The sequence below is a fragment of the Bos indicus genome, chromosome 2 (genome assembly GCF_029378745.1).
Source record: "Bos indicus isolate NIAB-ARS_2022 breed Sahiwal x Tharparkar chromosome 2, NIAB-ARS_B.indTharparkar_mat_pri_1.0, whole genome shotgun sequence".
Classification (NCBI taxonomy): Eukaryota; Metazoa; Chordata; class Mammalia; order Artiodactyla; family Bovidae; genus Bos; species Bos indicus.
This window is the reverse complement of record NC_091761.1, coordinates 115,490,334-115,510,183: the sequence shown is the minus strand read 5'-3', so window position 1 is coordinate 115,510,183 and position 19,850 is coordinate 115,490,334.

The window sequence follows — 19,850 nt, the reverse complement described above, 5'->3', positions numbered from 1 at the left end:
GCATGCGTGCGCACGCACACACACATTCCAGGAGAAGGATCAGGATTCTCACTGGTCCTGCAATGCTGGATAAGACTTGCTCCTTGCCACCCCTGCAGTCTCATTGCAAGCATCTCCCTTTCTTTTTCCACAGTCCGTAATCTCCAGCTTTCCCTCAAGTCCTCTGATTCTAGAACGTTCCTACCTCAGTTTCTGTTCTTGTCTTTGCCTGGAATGCTCTCACTCCCACAGGCTGAGTGGCCAGCTCCTGTTCAGACTTTAGCCTGTAGTTGTCTCCTCCAGAGGAACCTTCCTGAACCTACAAACTTGGTTAAGCTCCCCCTGTCCTAAGCCTCTCCTTCCTAGCACTCCCACTTTTGGAACCAAAATAGATTTTTGGTTCCTTGTAACCACTATTGCTTTCCAACGAGGGTGGAACCCATGACACTGAAGGATCTCTTGGCTTCTGGACTAAGGAGTCTGACTGTGAGAGTGTACGGGAAAACAAAAACATTCTACCTCATATAGTGGTAGAAAGTAACAATAACAATGCTGGATTCTCAGAGAAATCCCAAGGACAGGAGCAAAGATGGATGGCGTGGGTGAATGCTATGGGACAAAGGGTCCAGAGAGGACCCAGGTGGAGTGACCGGAAAAGCCCTTTGAAGTGAGCATGTTATTAAAATGGGCTTCCCACGCGGCTTAGTGGTAAAGAAGTTGCCTGCGATGCAGGAAATGCCGAAGACAGAGGAGATGCAGATTTGATCCCTGGGTCAGGAAAATCCCCTGGAGAAGGAAATGGGAATGGCAACCCACTCCAGTATTCTTGCCTGGAGAATTCCATGAACAGAGGAGCCTGGCGAGCTACAGTCCGTGGGGTCACAAAGAGTTAGATACGACTTAGCAACTAAACAACAGCAATTATTAAAACGTCTTTTTACCCAGGACTCCATCAACAGATTTACCTGTCTATGTAACAGACTTCTCCCCAGATAATTCAACTACTGTTAAACTTGAGTCCAGAAGGTTTTTCCAAGTAACAAGGACAGCTGTGGCAGGAGAAATGTCTGTGGGATCTGATAGAATCAAGATAGAATCTGGAGGGATGGATGCCCTCTACCTGATCACACCCCCCTGCAAATGTGTGCCTTGCAGACTTGGGGCAGAGTGGGGCATGGAGTGGAGGGCTAAACAGGAAGTGGGCGGGAAGACGCAGAAGTGGCCAGAGTGGAGGGCAGGCTGGGTGGATTCCACCCTTGGACTCCTCTTTCCTCGGAATGAGCTGGCCTTGGGTTGACATATTTTATGTATGTAATATTACAGCAAAAGCTGTAAATGTTACCTTGGAAATTCTCCAAGATCAATCATTACCTGATAATCCATCCAATGTTCCCAGAGAGGTGCTATTAAGGCATATTTATAGCTAATCTATGTATTCCTAGACACACCTAGATAGTATAAATCCCAGGAGGATGACGGAGGTGAATACAACATCAATTGGTCATTGGTTCCTCGAGACCTACTCCACTGGCTTACGTATCTCTGTTTTATCAGTTTATGGAAAATCTCCAGAACAACAATCATGCTTTCTTAATTAAGAAAAAAGTCTTAGTCTCATTCTAATCAATCGAGTAAACCACAAAACAGTCTAAGGGAAGTTAGACCTTTAGAGCAGCGTCACAGACTTTTCCTGTCAAGGGGCAGGTAGTAAATTGGTTAGGCTTTGTGGTGATCTACCATCTCTGCTGCATATTTTTACTTTTACAATATAAAAACTATTCTGAGCTAAGGGACAGCACAAAGCCAGGCCAAGGACAGAACTGGCCTGGGGCCATAGTTTGCTGTCCCTTTCTGTAGAGTAAGGAGAAATAGTGATAGTACCAGTACTATCTGGTCTGGGAGTACCAGACCACCTGGCTTCCCAGGTGGCACAGGGGTAAAGAATCTGCCTGTCGATGCAGGAGCCACGGAAGACAGGAAGATCCCCTAGAGTAGGGCACGGCAACCCACTCCAGTGTTCTTGCCTGGGAAATGCCATGGACAGAGGAGCTGGTGGGCTACAGTCCATGGGGTCACAAAGAGCCAGGCACGACTGAGCAACTAGCTGCATACACAGTACCAGATCATACTTTTTGATGCAATGGGAAGAGGCGTCAGATGGGGAGGCTGAGCCTCAGAGATGTAAAACAAATCCTGGAGTTCCGTAACCAGAAAAGGCAGAACCTAGGTTCAAACTTCTTCTCTGCCTGCCAGTACCTTCCAGGGCTCCTCTCTCCATGAAGCTGTGAGTGACAGACCCTAAAGGATGACCAGGAGGGACTCTCAGCTTCCACAAGCACCAGCAGAAGTCTTGCAGGTGAGCAAGCATGCAGACAAAGGATGGATAGTTGATGAGAACGCCCAAGGAGGCAGTCACAACCACGCTCTTCTCACAGTGGGTCCACCACGCTCACTTGTCTTGGAAAGCCAGCCCGGACTGTTTGGACTGCTGTCTTAATAGAATCCTTCTAGATGTGGCTGTGAGGAAGCGGTGGGGGAAGGACACTGTTTCTCCTGTTTCTGCTCTATGGCAGGCACTGTTGTGAGCCCTAGGTCTACACACTGAGTTCTGTGTCTACAAGGTGCAGGATCTGATGTGTGTACAGAGTCTCCAGTTGTGCCTGTGTGCATGCTCAGTTGCTCAGTTGTGTCCAACTCTTTGCAATCCCATGGACTGTAGCCTGCTGTGCTCCTCTTGCATGGAATTTTCCAGGCAAGAATACTAGAGTGGGTTGCCATTTCCTCCTCCAGGAGATCTTCCCAACCCAGGGATCAAACCCACCTCTCCTGTGTTTCCTTATATATCACTGCAATTCTATATATACATATATAGTGGTGGAAGACAGAAAATACACAAGGAAAAATGTATGATCAGTAATAACTTACATGCAGAGTACATCATGCAAAATGATGTGCTGGATGAAGCACAGGCTGGAATCTAGATTGCTGGGAGAAATATCAGTAACCTCAGATATGCAGATGACACCACCCTTATGGCAGAAAGTGAAGAGGAACTAAAGAGCTTCTTGATGAAGGTGAAAGAGGAGAGTGAAAAAGTTGGCTTAAAACTCAACATTTAAAAAACTAAGATCATGGCATCTGGTCCCATCACTTCATGGCAAATAGATGGGGAAACAATGGAAACAGTGTCAGACTTTATTTTCCTGGGCTCCAAAATCACTGTAGACAGAGACTGAAGCCATGAAATTAAAAGACACTTGCCCCTTGGAAGAAGAGCTATGACCAACCTAAACAGCATATTAAAAAGCAGAGACATTACTTTGCCGACAAAGGTCTGTATACTCAAAGCCATGGTTTTTCTAGTAGTCATGTATGGATGTACGAGTTGGACCATAAAGAAGGCTGAGCACTGAAGAGTTGAACTGTGGTGCTGGGGAAGACTCTTGAGAGTCCCTTGGACAGCAAGGAGATCAAACTAGTCAATCCTAAAGGAAATCAACTCTGAATATTCATTGGAAAGACTGATGCTGAAGCTCCAATACTTTGGCCACCTGTTGCAAGAGCCTACTCATTAGAAAAGACCCTGATTCTGGGAAAGATTGAAGGCAGGAGGAGAAGGGGATGAAAGAGGACAAGATGGTTGGATGGCATCATCAACTCAATGGACATGAGTTTGAGTAAACTCCAGGAGATGATGAAGGACAGGGAAGCCTGGCATGCTGCAGTCCATGAGGTTGCAAAGAGTCAGACATGACTTAGTGACTTGAACTGAACTGATCTAAGTTCTGAGGGAAGTCAGGACTTCTAAGCAAGAGTTACTGGGTGAGGGAGGGGTTAAAGACTCTAGAAAGCTGATTGGATGAGAAGAGAAGGCCTCTGGGCTGGTGGGCTGAAGCTGAAGGAACATCTCTGTTGGTTGTTCTCTTTCAGCTTCAGCCCCAAACCCCATCCCCAACCCTTCACCACAGGTGCTAGAGGGCCGGGAACTGTGTTTCCCGCACCACCCACCCACACACCCATGGCACTGTGGGAGGAGGCCAGACAGGTCCATATGCTTCCTCCTCGGGGCAAGGTTTGGTCTTTCATGTGCTGTAGCTCAATATCCCTGCCAGTTGCCCCTTTGGCAGTTGTACCCATCAGCAGCAGTTCCCTGAGCTCCATAGGCCTGTGATGCTCAATTGTGTCTGCAAAGCTAATCCTTTATAATCCTTTCAACCAACACATTGGATCCCCTAAATGGCATCTTTCTCTCCTTCAAAAGCAATCATTAGAGTGGTTTCTCTTTTCCTGATTCAATTCCAGCTGAAATAAACCATGAGTGCAGAGTTCTGAGGTGGGAACACATGTATTGGAGAAAGAGAGCCCGACAGGGCAGGAGGAAGGGAAAATGGTGTGGTAGCGGGGAGACTGAAGAGTTGATTCTCACACACCCCAAAAATGGCCTTATGAAACACTATAAGTCTGGATTTTATTCTGAAAGCTCTGAGAAGGCACTGGGGAGTTAAGATGAGGGAGAGAATTAAATAGGAAAAGGGAAAAATGGGCAAGACTGAATTGAAGAAACAGAGCTAAGAAAGTATAAATAAGTAAGTACCTAGAGGGGTGGGATGGAGGGGGGTTGAGAGGAGGCTTGAGAGGAAGGGGATATATGTATACATATAGCTGATTCATATGGATGGTCATACAGCAGAAATTAACACAACATTGTAAAGCAAGTATATTCCAATTAATGAATTAAAATTTAAATTAAAAAGAGAGAGACTTGATTATGATCCAAGCCTCTAGGCATGGCCAAAGGTTCTGGAGAAAAATAATTTGGGCACTTATTAGGTCACAGCTGCTGGAGCAAGGGTGGTTTTCCAAGGGTATTACAAAGTAAACAGCTCATTAAATTTTTAAAAAGTAAGTAAATAAATAAGTTAAATAATGAGGGTATGAATAACATGTTCTAGAAAAGAAAAGAAAATGGCTAAGTCGTGTTCGACTCTTGTGACCCCATGGACTGTAGCCTGCCAGGCTCCTGTATCCATGGGATTCTCCATGAAGTGGGTGGCCATTTCCTTCTCCAGGGTATCTTCCTGACCCAGGAATCAAACCCAGGTCTCCTGCACTGCAGGCAGATTCTTTACCAACTGAGCTATGAGGGAAGTCCAATATAGTAACTATTTGTCAACATCTGAAGGGCTCTTTTTAATTTCTTGCATTTGCCAGATGTTTTCCATCTATTCCAAAGACAGAGGAAGACCAAACTCAAACTACGGAAGTGTTTAGGTTAGTGACATGGGGAAAAAAAAAAATCCCTGATTGCAGAAAGAGTTTGAACACCCTCTTTTCTTGGGAATCTATATAAACAAGATAGACAACTAGTGGTTTTTAGTGGGATGAAATCTAATTTGAAGACAATACTGCATGTCCCTAGCAGTTGGATCTGCACAATTATGGATAATTTAGTCTCATGTTTAAATTCACTCCTGGAAATTTTGGTCTTAATTCTAATACTGTATGTTTGTTTACCTTCTGTGTGCTCAGAAAAGCTGGTTTCTCCATCTTCCATAAAAGAAAGATAGTCTTCGTGTAGAGAAACAAAGTCTAGAAATTACCTTATAATACTGTCATATAGTATATCACTAAATTAACAGTGATAAGAAATCATGAGTCATTGCGTCTTGAACATGTGATAGAGCTGTGGCAGGAACCCAGGTAACTGGGCAAGGGGACCCATAGGCAGGCAGAGATCAAGGAAACAGGGCAGCCACAGTCTGTAATGACCAGCCAGCTCACCCACTGACGTAGGCACTCCACTGAAGTTGCTGAGGTCAAGGTTTCAGCTAATCACGATGATGTCACAGGAACAGAATATGAAACATGACATCCAGCACTCACACAGCCTTCACCTGTCAGCTCTGGGCCCAGAGGGAGACTGGTCCATTCGAATCAGGTCCCACTTGGACTAGTGGTCTCTCACCTGGAGTTGGGAGGGGTGGGGCATGGAGCATGTTTTTGCCCTGAGGATGGAAACCTGGAAAGCAGACCTAAAACTACATCCTGAATCCTGAGGCCAAATGGAGCGGGAGACCCAGGTCTGGGAGAGAGGATTAGATACAGGAAGGGGAACAAGTCATGGGGGAGGTGGGCTGGAGCGATGCTGCTGGTGCTGCTGCCCCTCCCTGGCGTCATGCTCGGAAGGGACAGGGCCTCAGCCTGACTTCACTGAGACCTGGCCTAGAAACCTGGCTCTAGGTCACTGCTTGGGGTATGCTGGGCAAAGTACTTGACCTTCTTGAGTCTCTGTATCCTCTTTTTGTAAATGGGAATACTGTAGGTCTTCATTATCCAGGAATAATTGGTATGGGGAAAAAAGCTTGAATCTATCTAAACAGGAACTGAAGTTTCACAGCAAATAATTTAGTAACAAGTTTGACTGCAACCCGATCTTTAAAAATGAAGCTAAAAGTAATGCCTAATAATTATTTTGTTTTATAGTTAGTAAAATGCATGTTATAATTACTGCTGTGTGCTCATTTCTAGAACAACAAATAAGTCAGATTTGATTGCAGGGTTATGGCATGTTTTTCCTGATGACATACTGGAGGGCTCCATCATCTTCTCTAAGCATCTCTGCTAATATTTTGATAGGCAAAGACTTTCCTCCCATAATGTGGCATCCTATTGTCAATATATTCCTTTCAAGAACAGATAGGGAAAGAATAAATTAATTGTCTTAAACTGTAACTTTTTTTTTTTTTTTGTCTTAAACTGTAACTTTTTACAGCTGCTTTGGAAATTCTATTGATCATTTTCATTTCTGGCAATATGGTAGGCTAGCTATCCCCCCAAACCTTCCCTCTGCAAAACATTTAGATTCTGCACAAATGAAAAAAAAGCTCCCCTTTAAGTGTAGAGTTGACTCATGAGAATAAAGGCAGGTCTCAGGTCAAGAAATGGAAGAAGGCTCTACAAATTTGACATGCAGCAGAATGGTTGGGCAAAGGGGAACTGAAGCAGAGACCACTGTTGGAAATGCGGACCCTCAAAGGGCACCCTCAGTGAAAGGAGGGCTTGGGAAAAAACCCACCCAGGACAAAGCGAGCTATATAGTGTCTGCTGCAGTTTGGGTAGTGGGGATATGGGAGATTTGCACAAGTGTGTTTTGTTGTATATCTCCTAAGATCTTCTCAGACATATGCGCACATGCATGTCTGCATGAGTTCCTAGCAAACTGTTCTGTAATTTGCTTTTTTCCTCTTCCTCTTAGAGCTCTTCCATTGTGTCCATATGCATTTATCTGATTTTCTAATAGCTGCAGATAGCACATAGTATGGATATGATTTAATGTGAAATTATAAAACCATACCACATTTCTAATTTTCCTTTACTTTTCCACTGAATTTAGCACTTTCTAATGTACTTAATACTTATCCACTGTATTTATTTTCTGTTTCCTCCCATACTAATGGAAATGTCAAGGGTGCAAGGATTTGTGTTGTGTTCATTCATTGATGGACCCCATGTGCTTTTAGAACAGGGCCTTTCACATAGTAGATTCTCAAGCAAACACTTGCTGAATGAATTGAATTAATCAATGAGTTACACTTCAACCAATTCCCTAATGACTTACATAATTTCATGACTCTAAAGACTACTACAAACATCATCACATGTGGTTCTACTATACAAAACCACAGTCAGATCCTCTACATCTAATCTGCACTAGATTAGAAGCCGTATGGAAAACTACCTTGGTGGACGAGAGAACTTGCTATGATTTCACTCATGATTATTTATAGTAGATATGTAATAAACAACTGTATTAGAAATATCAACAACCTCAGATATGCAGATGATACCAGTCTAATGGCAGAAAGTGAAGAGGAACTAAAGAGCCTCTTGATGAGGGTCAAAGAAGAGAGTGAAAAACCCCGTTTAAAACTCAACATTCAAAAAATTATGGCATCCAATCCTATCACTTGATGGTATAGAGAAGGGGAAAAAGTGGAAGCAGTGACAGACTTTATATTCTTGGGCTCCAAAATCAGTTCTGATGGTGACTACAGCCATAAAATTAAAATACACTTGCTCCTTGGAAGGAAAACTATGACCAACCTAGACAGCATATTAAAAAGCAGAGACATTACTGTGCCAACAAAGGTCCGTATAGTCAAAGCTATGGTTTTTCCAGTGGTCATATATGGATGTGAGAGTTGGACCATAAAGAAGGCTGAGCACTGAAAGGACTGATGCTTTCAAATTGTGGGGCTGGAGAAGATTCTTGAAAGTCCCTAGGACTCTCAAATGATGATCAAACAGTCAGTCCTAAAGGACTGATTTCAATGATACCAGTCCTAAAGGAAATCAACCCTGAATATCATTGGAAGGACTGATGAAGCTAAAGCTGAAGCTACATGACTTTGGTCACCTGATGCGAAGAGCTGACTCATTGCAAAAGACCCTGATGCTGGGAAAGATGGAAGGCAAAAGAAGAAGAGGGTGGCAGAGGATGCGATGGTTGGCATCACCAACTCAATGGACATGAATTTGAGCCAACTCCGGGAAATAGCAAAGGACAAGAGAACGTGGAGTGCTGCAGTCCATGGGTCGCAAAGAGTCGGACACAACTTAACAACTGAACAACAACAATAACACAATGTGTAAAATAGATAACTAATGAAGACCTACTGTACAGCACAGAAAAGTCTACTCAATACTTTGTAATGACCTCTATGCGAAAAGGATCTAAAAGACGGTGGATATGTGTATAACTGATTCACCTTGCTATACAGCAGAAAAAACAACATTGTAAATCAACTACAATCCAATAAAAAAAATTTTTTTTAAAAAGCTATGTTTATTTTCTTCGAGAAATGTTCTCAGACAATGAAATGTGGAATGTGATAGAGGATCAGGGAATGACCACTACATCATAGCAACATAAGATGTGAAGAAGAAATTTGGTGAGTAAAACACAGGAAGCAAGGAACCAGCAGAAGCCCACCGTATAGAGGGGCCACCTTGCCTCCTGCCTCCCAGTGCATTTTCCTACTATATCAGGACTTTTTCCCAATTTCACACTCCATAGCATTCCCCTGAAGGATATTCTATCCATCAGCATCCCTTGAACAAGCAAGAAATGACCAGATATTATATTTTAAATAATACGTTCTTTTTTTTCTTAATATTTTTCTGCCTCAGGTGCTTCAGAGAAGAACAGTAACAAAACCCCACTGCTCTAAAAGGGATGCAACTCCATATGAAAGCAGGATTTGCATTGGACTTCTCCAAACCCTACCTCCCGTCCTTCAACTGAAGGGGCACAGCATCTTCTGGTTCCTCTCCCAGGAGGCATGGTTCTGAGCATCCTAACCGACTGGCCTGCAGAAGAACAGTTCACCTCTTCACTGTTAGGGCTTCCTCCTCCCACACCTCAACTTTCGGGGCTGCCAGTCCCCACTGGGTCAGCCAGACAATAAAGAGGGACTTTCAGGACTTCCCTACTGGTCCAGTGGTTATGAATCTGTCTGCCAGTGCAGGGACACTGTTTGATCCCTGGTCCTGGAAGATTCCACATGCTGAGGGGTAACTAAGCCTGTGTGCCACAGCTACTGAAGCCCGTGAAGCCTAGAGCCTGTGCTCTGCAACAACAGAAGCCACCGCGATGAGAAGTCCATGTACCACAATAAGAGAGTGGGCCCCGCTTTCCACAAATGGAGAAAATCTGCAGGCAGCGATGAGGACCTAGCACAGTCAAAAAAAAAGAATAAATTACTAAGTTAAATTTTAAAAAACAGTATTAAAAGAAAAAAAGAGTGGCTTTTCCCAGGCCTCTTTGACTGTGGCCCCTGCCATCCCTGCTCCTCTCTGCTCCTTCCATTCTAGACACACATACCCTGATTGTCCTGAGCCTGCCCTAATCTCTGTGTACCTCTTTTGTACTTGGCTTGGATGCTCTCTGCTTTTGTCTGCATGTAGCAAAGCCCTAACATTTGCAGGGCTGGGATTTGAGAACATATGGAACTTCAGACTGTATAGTTGCAATACTGTAAAGCAACAAATTATGCTAAGAAACTGCTATAATGTGCTTCATTCTTTTGCCTGGTCAAATGTACCATCATAAAAACCATATAAAAATTTGTATACATGTGTTACTTTTGGCAAAATATCAAAGACAATTGAATTTAATCACTAATGCTTTGTGTTTGGGTATTCTGTTGATGGGTCAGGATGTAGAGATACACATATTTTAGCTTTACTTAAATAATTTTAATTTACAATGGTCATTAATTATAATTTGATTTTCTGTTAATTTTGTAGGTAATTTTGAAGTGTTTTTTTTTTTTAGTTTTGAAGTTTTTTTTTTTTTTTTTTCCAAAAAAGTTAAGTTTTAAGCATGTGAAAAAAATACTTTGACCTTTGGCCATACCATGCAGCCTGTGGGATCTTAGTTCCCCAATCAGGGATCGAACCTCTGATCCTACAGTGGAAGTGTGGAGTTCCAGCCATGGGACTGACAGGGAAGTCTTCCTGGGACTTGACTTTATAAACCAGGACTCAGCTCGTGTCACTGAACTGGCTTGTTTGTACACAAGTGCCCACTCCAGTGCAGTTTCCTTGAGGGTCTGTGGCTTAAAGCCAAAATTTATTTGTATTTTGTTGTGTTTCAAAGGTAACACATATTTAATTTGTCAAATGAAAAATTATATTGACTCTGTTTTCCAACTACTCCTGCCATCTGTTTATATGCCTGCATGCTAAGTCACATCAGTCGTGTCCAATTCTTTGCAGCCCCATGGACTTGTAGTCCACCAGGCTCCTCTGTCCATGGAATTTTCCAGGCAAAAATACTGGAATGGGGTGCCATGCCCTTCTCCAGGGGATCTTCTCAACCCAGGGATTGAACCCGTGTCTTTTGTGTCTCCTGCATTGACAGGCAGGTTCTTTACCAGTAGTTCCACCTGGGAAGCTCCATCCTGTTTGTGTGCCCGGGTAGAAAGCCACCATTCTCTGGGGAAGAAGATGCTTCCTGTTCCTGGGCTGATAGGCTCAGCCATGGGTCCATCTGTGGATCTCATTCTTGCTGTGGGATCACACGTGGTTTCTGTGCACCAGCTGCTCTGAATCCTGAGCCTGTGACCCAAAGTCCTGCGGTTCTGAAAGAGTCTTCTTTTTGCCTGCTTTGGAGTGAATCCCGTCTTTGTAGAATCTGAACACTAACCAGGGACAGTAGAAAGCCTGGAAAAGAATGGGGAAGACCCACAGATTATTCTTCTCCTTTTATGTGAGACACAGGAAGTTTTGGAAATGTTAAGTTTGAGGCCTCTTATTGGTAGAGACATCAGCCTCAGAAAGTATTTCTTTGCTTCATCTCTTAAAGGATCAATGAAGACACTGAACAAAAGATGGGAAAGATTAAATATCACAATTTTATTCATTTTACAATTCAGTTAAGACTTCTGAGTCAGACTTGCATGGATTGAACAGAAAATAAAGACGACAGTAATGTATTTCAGACCCTCATAATCCTATTCTAAATATGCCCCTAAAACAAATAAATTCAGAACTGAAATAAGCTATTTCGTGAGGCCATAAGTCCTTAAGGAAGTAAACCAGAGGCACTGTAAACTTCTCCCAGGGAAATTGAGATAAACAACAGAGAACTAGTCATGTGCTTGGGTCAAGGCCAAGCCAAAAAGAGTAACAAGGGCTTCCTCCAGCGGAAGGAAGCTTCAGACCTCCCTCCCCTCCTGAGTCTCCCTCCTCACCTCTCCTGAGTCCTTTCTACTGACACCATGGTCTGCTGTGGTTGTGGAGGTTGTGGTGATGGCTGTGGTGGTGGCTGTGGTAGGGGCTATGATGTTGGCTGCAGTGGTGGCTGTGGTGGGGGCTGTGGTGGGAGCTGTGGTGGGAGCTGTGGTGGGGGCTGTGGTGGGGGCTGTGGTGGTGGCTGTGGTGGGGGCTGTGGTGGTGACTATGTTAGGGGCTGTGGTGGGGGTTGTAGTGGGAGCTGTGGTGGGAGCTGTGGTAGGGGTTGTGGTGGGGGCTGTGGTGGGGGTTGTAGTGGTGTCTGAAGTGGTGGCTGTGGTGGTGGCTTGTGGTGGGGGCTGTGGTGGTGGCTGTGATAGTGGCTGTGTTGGTAACTGTGGTGGGAGCTGTGGTGGGGGCTGTGGTGGTGACTATGTTAGGGGCTGTGGTGGGGGCTGTAGTGGTGAGTGTGGTGGTGGCTGTGGCCGTGGCTGGGTGGGAGCTGTGGTCATGGCTGTGGTGGTGGCTGTGGTGAGGACTGTGATAGTGGCTGTGTTGGTAACTGTGGTGGGAGCTGTGGTGGTGGCTGTGGTGGGGGCTGTAGTGGTGAGTGTGGTGGTGGCTGTGGCCGTGGCTGGGTGGGGGCTGTGGTCATGGCTGTGGTGGTGGCTGTGGTGAGGACTGTGATAGTGGCTGTGTTGGTAACTGTGGTGGTGGCTGTGGTGGGGGTTGTGGTGGGAGCTGTGGTGGTGGCTGTGATAGTGGCTGTGTTGGTAACTGTGGTGGGGGCTGCAGTGGTGGGTGTGGTGGGGCCTGTGGTGGGGGCCTTGGCCGTGGCTGGGTGGGGGCTGTGGTGAGGTCTGTGGTGGGGGCTGTGATAGTGGCTGTGTTGGTAACTGTGGTGGGGGCTGCGGTGGTGGCTGTGGTGAGGTCTGTGGTGAGGTCTGTGGTGGTGGCTGTGTTAGTAACTGTGGTGGGGGCTGTGGTGGTGGCTGTGATAGTGGCTGTGTTGGTAACTGTGGTGGGGGCTGTAGTGGTGGGTGTGGTGGGGGCTGTGGTGGGGGCCGTGGCCGTGGCTGGGTGGGGGCTGTGGTGAGGTCTGTGGTGGTGGCTGTGATAGTAGCTGTGTTGGTAACTGTGGCAGTGGCTGTGGTGGTGGCTGTGTTGGTAACTGTGGTGGGAACTGTGGCCGTGGCTGTGGTGGTGGCTGCAGTGGGGGCTGTGGCACCTGCACCACCTGCAGATGCCACCAGGTCAGCTGCTGCACCAGTGTTGCCCCCGCTGCTGCGGCTGCTGTGAGGGCTGCGGCTGCGTCCCTGTGGTCTGCTACCACCGCTGCACCTGCAGCTGCAGCTCGTGCGGCTGTGGTGTGGGAAGGGCTGTTGTCAGTAGCGAGGCTGCCACTAGGCAGTGTCCTCTTGGCGGGTGCTTCGATTTTCAGACGTCCTCAACTTTCATCTCATCCGGTTCATCTAAACATCAAGCTTATACTTTAATAGAAAGACAACTGATTGGAGGTCAGAAATCCCAAATTCACGTCCGTGCTCTGCCAGAGCAAACTAACCATGAGTGAGTCACCTCAGCTTCCCTGAATCTTACTGTCTTACTTACTCATCTATACAGCAAAAAGATTGAGCTAAGAATCTCCATGAACCTTTACACTTTAGCAGTACATATATCTACTGAGCTCTCAAAATTAAATTCACGGTTTCTCCACCCCACAGACTCATGTATATTCTTTGTTTATAGCGGGCATTAAATTTGTTTATGTATATATGAACAACTCTCAATCCAATATGATCCATTAATCAAAATTCTCTAGGCAAGCTTGGTACTGAGGGTGCAAAAGTTCCTATTAATGAGCTCAGTGGAATGACATAATACTCTTAAAGATATTTCATTCTTTTGAAACATTTACTTTTCTGTTTCTGGGATTTCTCCACTTGTATTCCTACTTTTGGAGAAGGCAATGGCACCCCACTCCAGTACTTTTGCCTGGAAAATCCCATGGACGGAGGAGCCTGGTAGGCTGCAGTCCATGGGGTCGCGAAGAGTCAGACATGACTGAGCGACTTTCCTTTCACTTTTCACTTTCATGCATTGGAGAAGGAAATGGCAACCCACTCCAGTGTTCTTGCCTGGAGAAACCCAGAGATGGTGGAGCCTGGTGGGCTGCCATCTCTGGGGTCACACAGAGTCGGACACGACTGAAGTGACTTAGCAGCAGCAGCATTCCTACTTTATGGGCTTCCCCAGTGGCTCAGCAGTAAAAAATCCACCTGCAATGCAGGAGACGCAGGAGATGTAGGTTCAATTCCTGGTTTAGAAAGATCCCCAGGAAGCAGAAATGGCAACCCATTCCAGTATTCTCACCTGGGAAATCCCATGGGACAGAGGCGCCTGGAGGGTTATAGCCTATGTGGGTCACAAAAGAGTCAGACATGACTAAGCACAGCTTCCTTATATTTGTTATATACTGTACATTTCTTACAGTTTCTAATGTTCCCTAATCTTCCTGAATATAATTTATGAATAAAACTCTAGGAAAATATGGTATTTCACTGTCTTGTTTTGATGTCACTTTTTCAGAGAGGCGGGAGTGACATAGTTGATGTTTGGCAACATGTTGCAAAGGTTAGGAAGGTTATAAGGCCAAAGACAAGGGGTACACTGGGTTTCCTGGGGGTAATGCTAGCTACTCTAACACTGACACATTATAAGATGACAACGCAATAAACATTTATTGCTTGTCGATGTCAACTTTCTTGAACAGTTCTAGATGGACAGAAAGGGAAGGGCATGGGGCCTCTAACTCGTAGAGATTTAGGTTAATGAAAGCTGATATTTTCAGCACATGACTTCCAAGGCAGCTTACTTGTCTGCAACTATGGATGGAAAAGAAGAAAATAGATAACGTCCGTCACTTTGTAAGTGTCTTAGATTGAAAGTGACTTCTCATTGGTTAAAATAAGTCACATGGCCCAACCCAGATGCATGGGAAACTGGGAACTATAGTTCCCAGACAGTTCTCAACCACTGTCTTATGAAAGGTAAAAACATGAATGTTGATGGACAGTTAGCCATAACTGTGTATAAAGCCCAAGTTCTAATAAAACCCTCAGCTGGTTTGACTGCAGTGTGTTCAGAAGAGGATGCCTGACAGAACATGGGTGGGTGTTTAATACCCATTCAATATTGCGTGAATTCCTCCTGGCGTAGCTACCCAGAGTACTGTGAGGCGTACTCAGAGCATGGTTGGAGCTGCTTAAGATCACATAACCTTTCATGTGGGTGGGCTGCTGCTGCTGCTAAGTCACTTCAGTCGTGTCCGACTCTGTGCGACCCTATAGACAGCAGCCCACCAGGCTCCCGCATCCCTGGGATTCTCCAGGCAAGAACACTGGAGCGGATATGCGGGTGGGCAGAAGATGGTAAAAGCTAGAGAATTTTAGGAAATGTGGTCTCTGGTGTTTGACTATGATCCTTACTGCCCCTAGGTCCACAGTGTGCATGGGACTAGGAGGGGAAGCTTCGGGTTGGGGGAAAGAGCAGAACAACGTGCTTTTGCATTACCTCTTATTTTCACTAATGGTACAAACATGACTTGACCATGACTCCATGCTCTCTCATACGTTAACTCTCTTCTGTCTTGAAGAAACACATTTTCCTAATATTCTTAAGGGTGTTCTCATTTGGAATGTTACATGTCAGCCTAGACATGTAAGCATATCTATAGACACCCTAGACATCCAAGCCATGGAAGAAACAGAAACATGATTGAAATCACTTAAATGATACATAGTAATGGTAATACTCCATACTCTAGAGAAAGTTTTCCTTCCATAGCATTTAAATGAAATCACTGTGGTGAATTATCTTGCTCAATGTCCATGTCAATGTCATTCTAGTATACATTTCTGTACAGTAGAGATTGTGAGGATTAAACACTACATTTTCCAGAATACTCTACCTCTAAGGTCTGGATGTTGCAGTGATTAGATCAATCCTTGTGCTCTACTGAAACAGAGGAAGATCCTATTGTCCTTGCCTCCTCTTCCGTGTCGTTACCCTGCTTTTTGTCTGCAGAAAAACTTTGACCAAAGAATAAGTTTAATCAGAGAAGGAGAAAATGCAGAAACAAAGGAAAACAATCAAAGGAGACCAAACGATAGCTTGGTCATTAAGGAAAGACAAGGACCTTTAGTTCCTCTTCAAGAGCTATAGATAATATTCTGAGGCATGTCCTGTGAGCTGTCTTATAGATACTGAAACCCCAGGTGGAGAAGTTAACTATATGAAGACCAGACTGTAGCCATGACGTAAACTGCCACAATTCTGACAAGTGGTCTCAAGGAAATGAGAACAAACCAACCCTGGAACTGAAGATTAACTGTGTTTAAAACAATCAAGATGATGCTGGTCAGATCACCAATTTCAAGATGACAGTCAGAGCTGACTGTGCTGTTTTTGCATGTAGCCCCCTCCCTCAGCCTATAAAAGCTCTTGTACCATGATTGTCAGTGGTGGGGGACAGCGGGGGAGTCAGCCTTTGGACTGGAGTCTGTCTTCTCTTTGGTTGCTGGCATCTGAAATAAAGCAAACTTTCCTTTCCCCTGGTTTGCTTCTTTATTAGCTTTTGAGCAGCAAGCAGCCAGACCTCACTTTTGATAACAATATGGAAGATGGCAGGGTTTCCCAGATGGTGCTAGTGGTTAAGAACTCATCTACCAGTGCAGGAGATGTAAGAGATGCGGGTTTGATCCTTGAGTTCGAAAGATCCCCTGGAGAAGGATCCCACTCCAGTGTTCTAGACTGGAGAATCCCATGGACAGAGGAGCCTGGCGGGCTACGGTCAATAGGGTCACACAGGGTCAGACACGACAGAAGTGACTTAGCATGCACTGGAAGACAGCAAGGAGGCGGAGGCCCTCTTTCAGCTACTTCCGTCTGTGGCTCTGAAGGAAGATGGGTGCGGGAGGAGGTTTTGAGCTTTCTGTACTGTCACAGTGTTAAGAAGCAGTTGCAGCGACAGCAGAAGTCAAGTTCAGTGTTTCGGGGTCTTGTTACCACTCCTGTGTGTGTGGAGGGGCAGGGGCAGCAGCAATGGCTGTGGCTCCCTGGACTGTGACTGTTGTGGTGCATGCTTGAGTCTGACGCTCACAGAGGTGGTTTCTCAATTTCCCTGCCTTTCTGAGGGCTGCAGAGGCGGAAGCTCTCCCTTGGCAGTCACGTCCTGGGAGGCATTCCTGGAGGCCATGCTGGAGCCTGCCCCTCCAGACCTCCCAGCAGTTCTGTACACACGGATCCCCAGTTACACCAAGCGAAAGTGAAGTTGCTCAGTCATGTCCGACTCTTTGTGACCCCATGGACTGGAGCCCACCAGGCTCCTCCATCCATGGAATTTTCTAGGCAAGGGTACTGGAGTGGATTGCCATTTCCTTCTCCAGGGGATCTTCCCAACCCAGGGATCGAACCCAGGTCTCCCGAATTTCAGGCAAACACTTTACCATCTGAGCCACTAGGGAATCCCTCAGTTACACTTCCTCCAGCTTAATATAGCTAGAAGAATTTGGGTTTTCTGCAACTGACTCTGATACACAAAATATTATTCTGACCATCTTTTTGTGTCAAATTCTAGCCATCTTCCAAAGCCTAGAGGAATCCTAATTCTTTGCCCATCTTGTTAGAATCCTTCCTTTTTTTCTGACCTTCTTTTGCTGTTTTAGTATGGCATGTGACAAGTTACCTGTATACTTTTCTTGGTGTTAGTAACTTCCAGCTTTTGTTTGAAAAAAAGGAACCCCAGTTAAAGTATTAACAAATAGAAAATTTATTATAAGAATAGATAGCCAATGGGAATTAGATGACAGCCAATGGGAATTGAGTTTCTCAGGAAACTCAAACAGGGGCTCTGCATCAACCTAGAGAGGTGGGATAGGGAGGAAGATGGGAGGGAGGTTCAAAAGGGAGGGGATATATGTATACCTGTGGTTGCTTCATGATGAAGTTAGACAGAAAACAATAAAATTCTGTACAGCAACTATCCTTCAATTAAAAAATAAATTAAAAAAAAAGAATATAGCAGCATCTCAGGAAACAAAGACAGGACCCGCAGTCAGTCTTCACAGGGTAGAGATTAAGAAGTAGAAAGCCTGTTTTGTGTGTATGAGCATACAGCCTGAAACTGAACCCTAACATTTCGACTAATTAAGAATGTTTGCAGCGGAGAAAGTTTTTTTTCTCCCAATCTTATATATATTCATTTTTTTTTGTTGAACAACTTCAAAATAAGGAACTTTCATAGTTGATCAGATCAGATCAGTCACTCAGTTGTGTCTGACTCTTTGCGACCCCATGAATCGCAGCACGCCAGGCCTCCCTGTCCATCACCAACTCCCGGAGTTCACTCAGACTCACGTCCATTGAGTCAGTGATCCCATCCAGCCATCTCAGCCTCTGTCATCCCCTTCTCCTCCTGCCCCCAATCCCTCCCAGCATCAGAGTCTTTTCCAAAGAGTCAGCCCTTCACATGAGGTGGCCAAAGTACTGGAGTTTCAGCTTTAGCATCATTCCTTCCAAAGAAATCCCAGGGCTGATCTCCTTCAGAATAGACTAGTTGGATCTCCTTGCAGTCCAAGGGACTCTCAAGAGTCTTCTCCAACACCACAGTTCAAAAGCATCAATTCTTCGGTGCTCAGCCTTCTTTACAGTCCAACTCTCACATCCATACATGACCACAGGAAAAACCATAGCCTTGACTAGATGGACCTTTGTTGGCAAAGTAATGTCTCTGCTTTTCAATATGCTATCTAGGTTGGTCATAACTTTCCTTCCAAGGAGTAAGTGTCTTTTAATTTCATGGCTGCAGTCACCATCTGCAGTGATTTGGAGCCCCCAAAAATAAAGTCTGACACTGTTTCCACTGTTTCCCCATCTATTTCCCATGAAGTGGTGGGACCGGATGCCATGATCTTCGTTTTCTGAATGTTGAGCTTTAAGCCCACTTTTTCACTCTCCTCTTTCACTTTCATCAAGAGGCTTTTTAGTTCCCCTTCACTTTCTACCATAAGGGTGGTGTCATCTGCATATCTGAGGTGATTGATATTTCTCCCAGCAATCTTGATTCCAGCTTGTGCTTCTTCCAGTCCAGCGTTTCTCATGATGTACTCTGCATAGAAGTTAAATAAACAGGGTGACAATATACAGCCTTGATGAACTCCTTTTCCTATTTGGAACCAGTCTGTTGTTCCATGTCCAGTTCTAACTGTTGCTTCCTGACCTGCATACAAATTTCTCAAGAGGCAGATCAGGTGGTCTGGTATTCCCATCTCTTTCAGAATTTTCCACAGTTTATTGTGATCCACACAGTCAAAGGCTTTGGCATAGTCAATAAAGCAGAAATAGATGTTTTTCTGGAACTCTCTTGCTTTTTCCATGATCCAGCGGATGTTGGCAATTTGATCTCTGGTTCCTCTGCCTTTTCTAAAACCAGCTTGAACATCAGGAAGTTCATGGTTCACATATTGTTGAAGCCTGGCTTGGAGAATTTTGAGCATTACTTTACTAGCGTGTGAGATGAGTGCAATTGTGCGGTAGTTTGAGCATTCTTTGGCATTCTTTGACCTTTTCCAGTCCTGTGGCCACTGCTGAGTTTTCCAAATTTGCTGGCATATTGAGTGCAGCACTTTCACAGCATCATCCTTCAGGATTTGGAATAGCTCAACTGGAATTCTATCACCTCCACTAGCTTTGTTCATAGTGATGCTTTCTAAGGCCCACTGGACTTCACATTCCAGGATGTCTGGCTCTAGGTCAGTGAACACACCATCGTGATTATCTGGGTCGTGAAGATCTTTTTTGTACAGTTCTTCTGTGTATTCTTGCCATCTCTTCTTAATATCTTCTGCTTCTGTTAGGTCCATACCATTTCTGTCCTTTATCAAGCTCATCTTTGCATGAAATGTTCCTTTGGTATCTCTGATTTTCTTGAAGAGATCCCTAGTCTTTCCCATTCTGTTGTTTTCCCCTATTTCTTTGCATTGATTGCTGAAGAAGGCTTTCTTATCTCTTCTTGCTATTCTTTGGAACTCTGCATTCAGATGTTTATATCTTTCCTTTTCTCCTTTGTTTTTCAC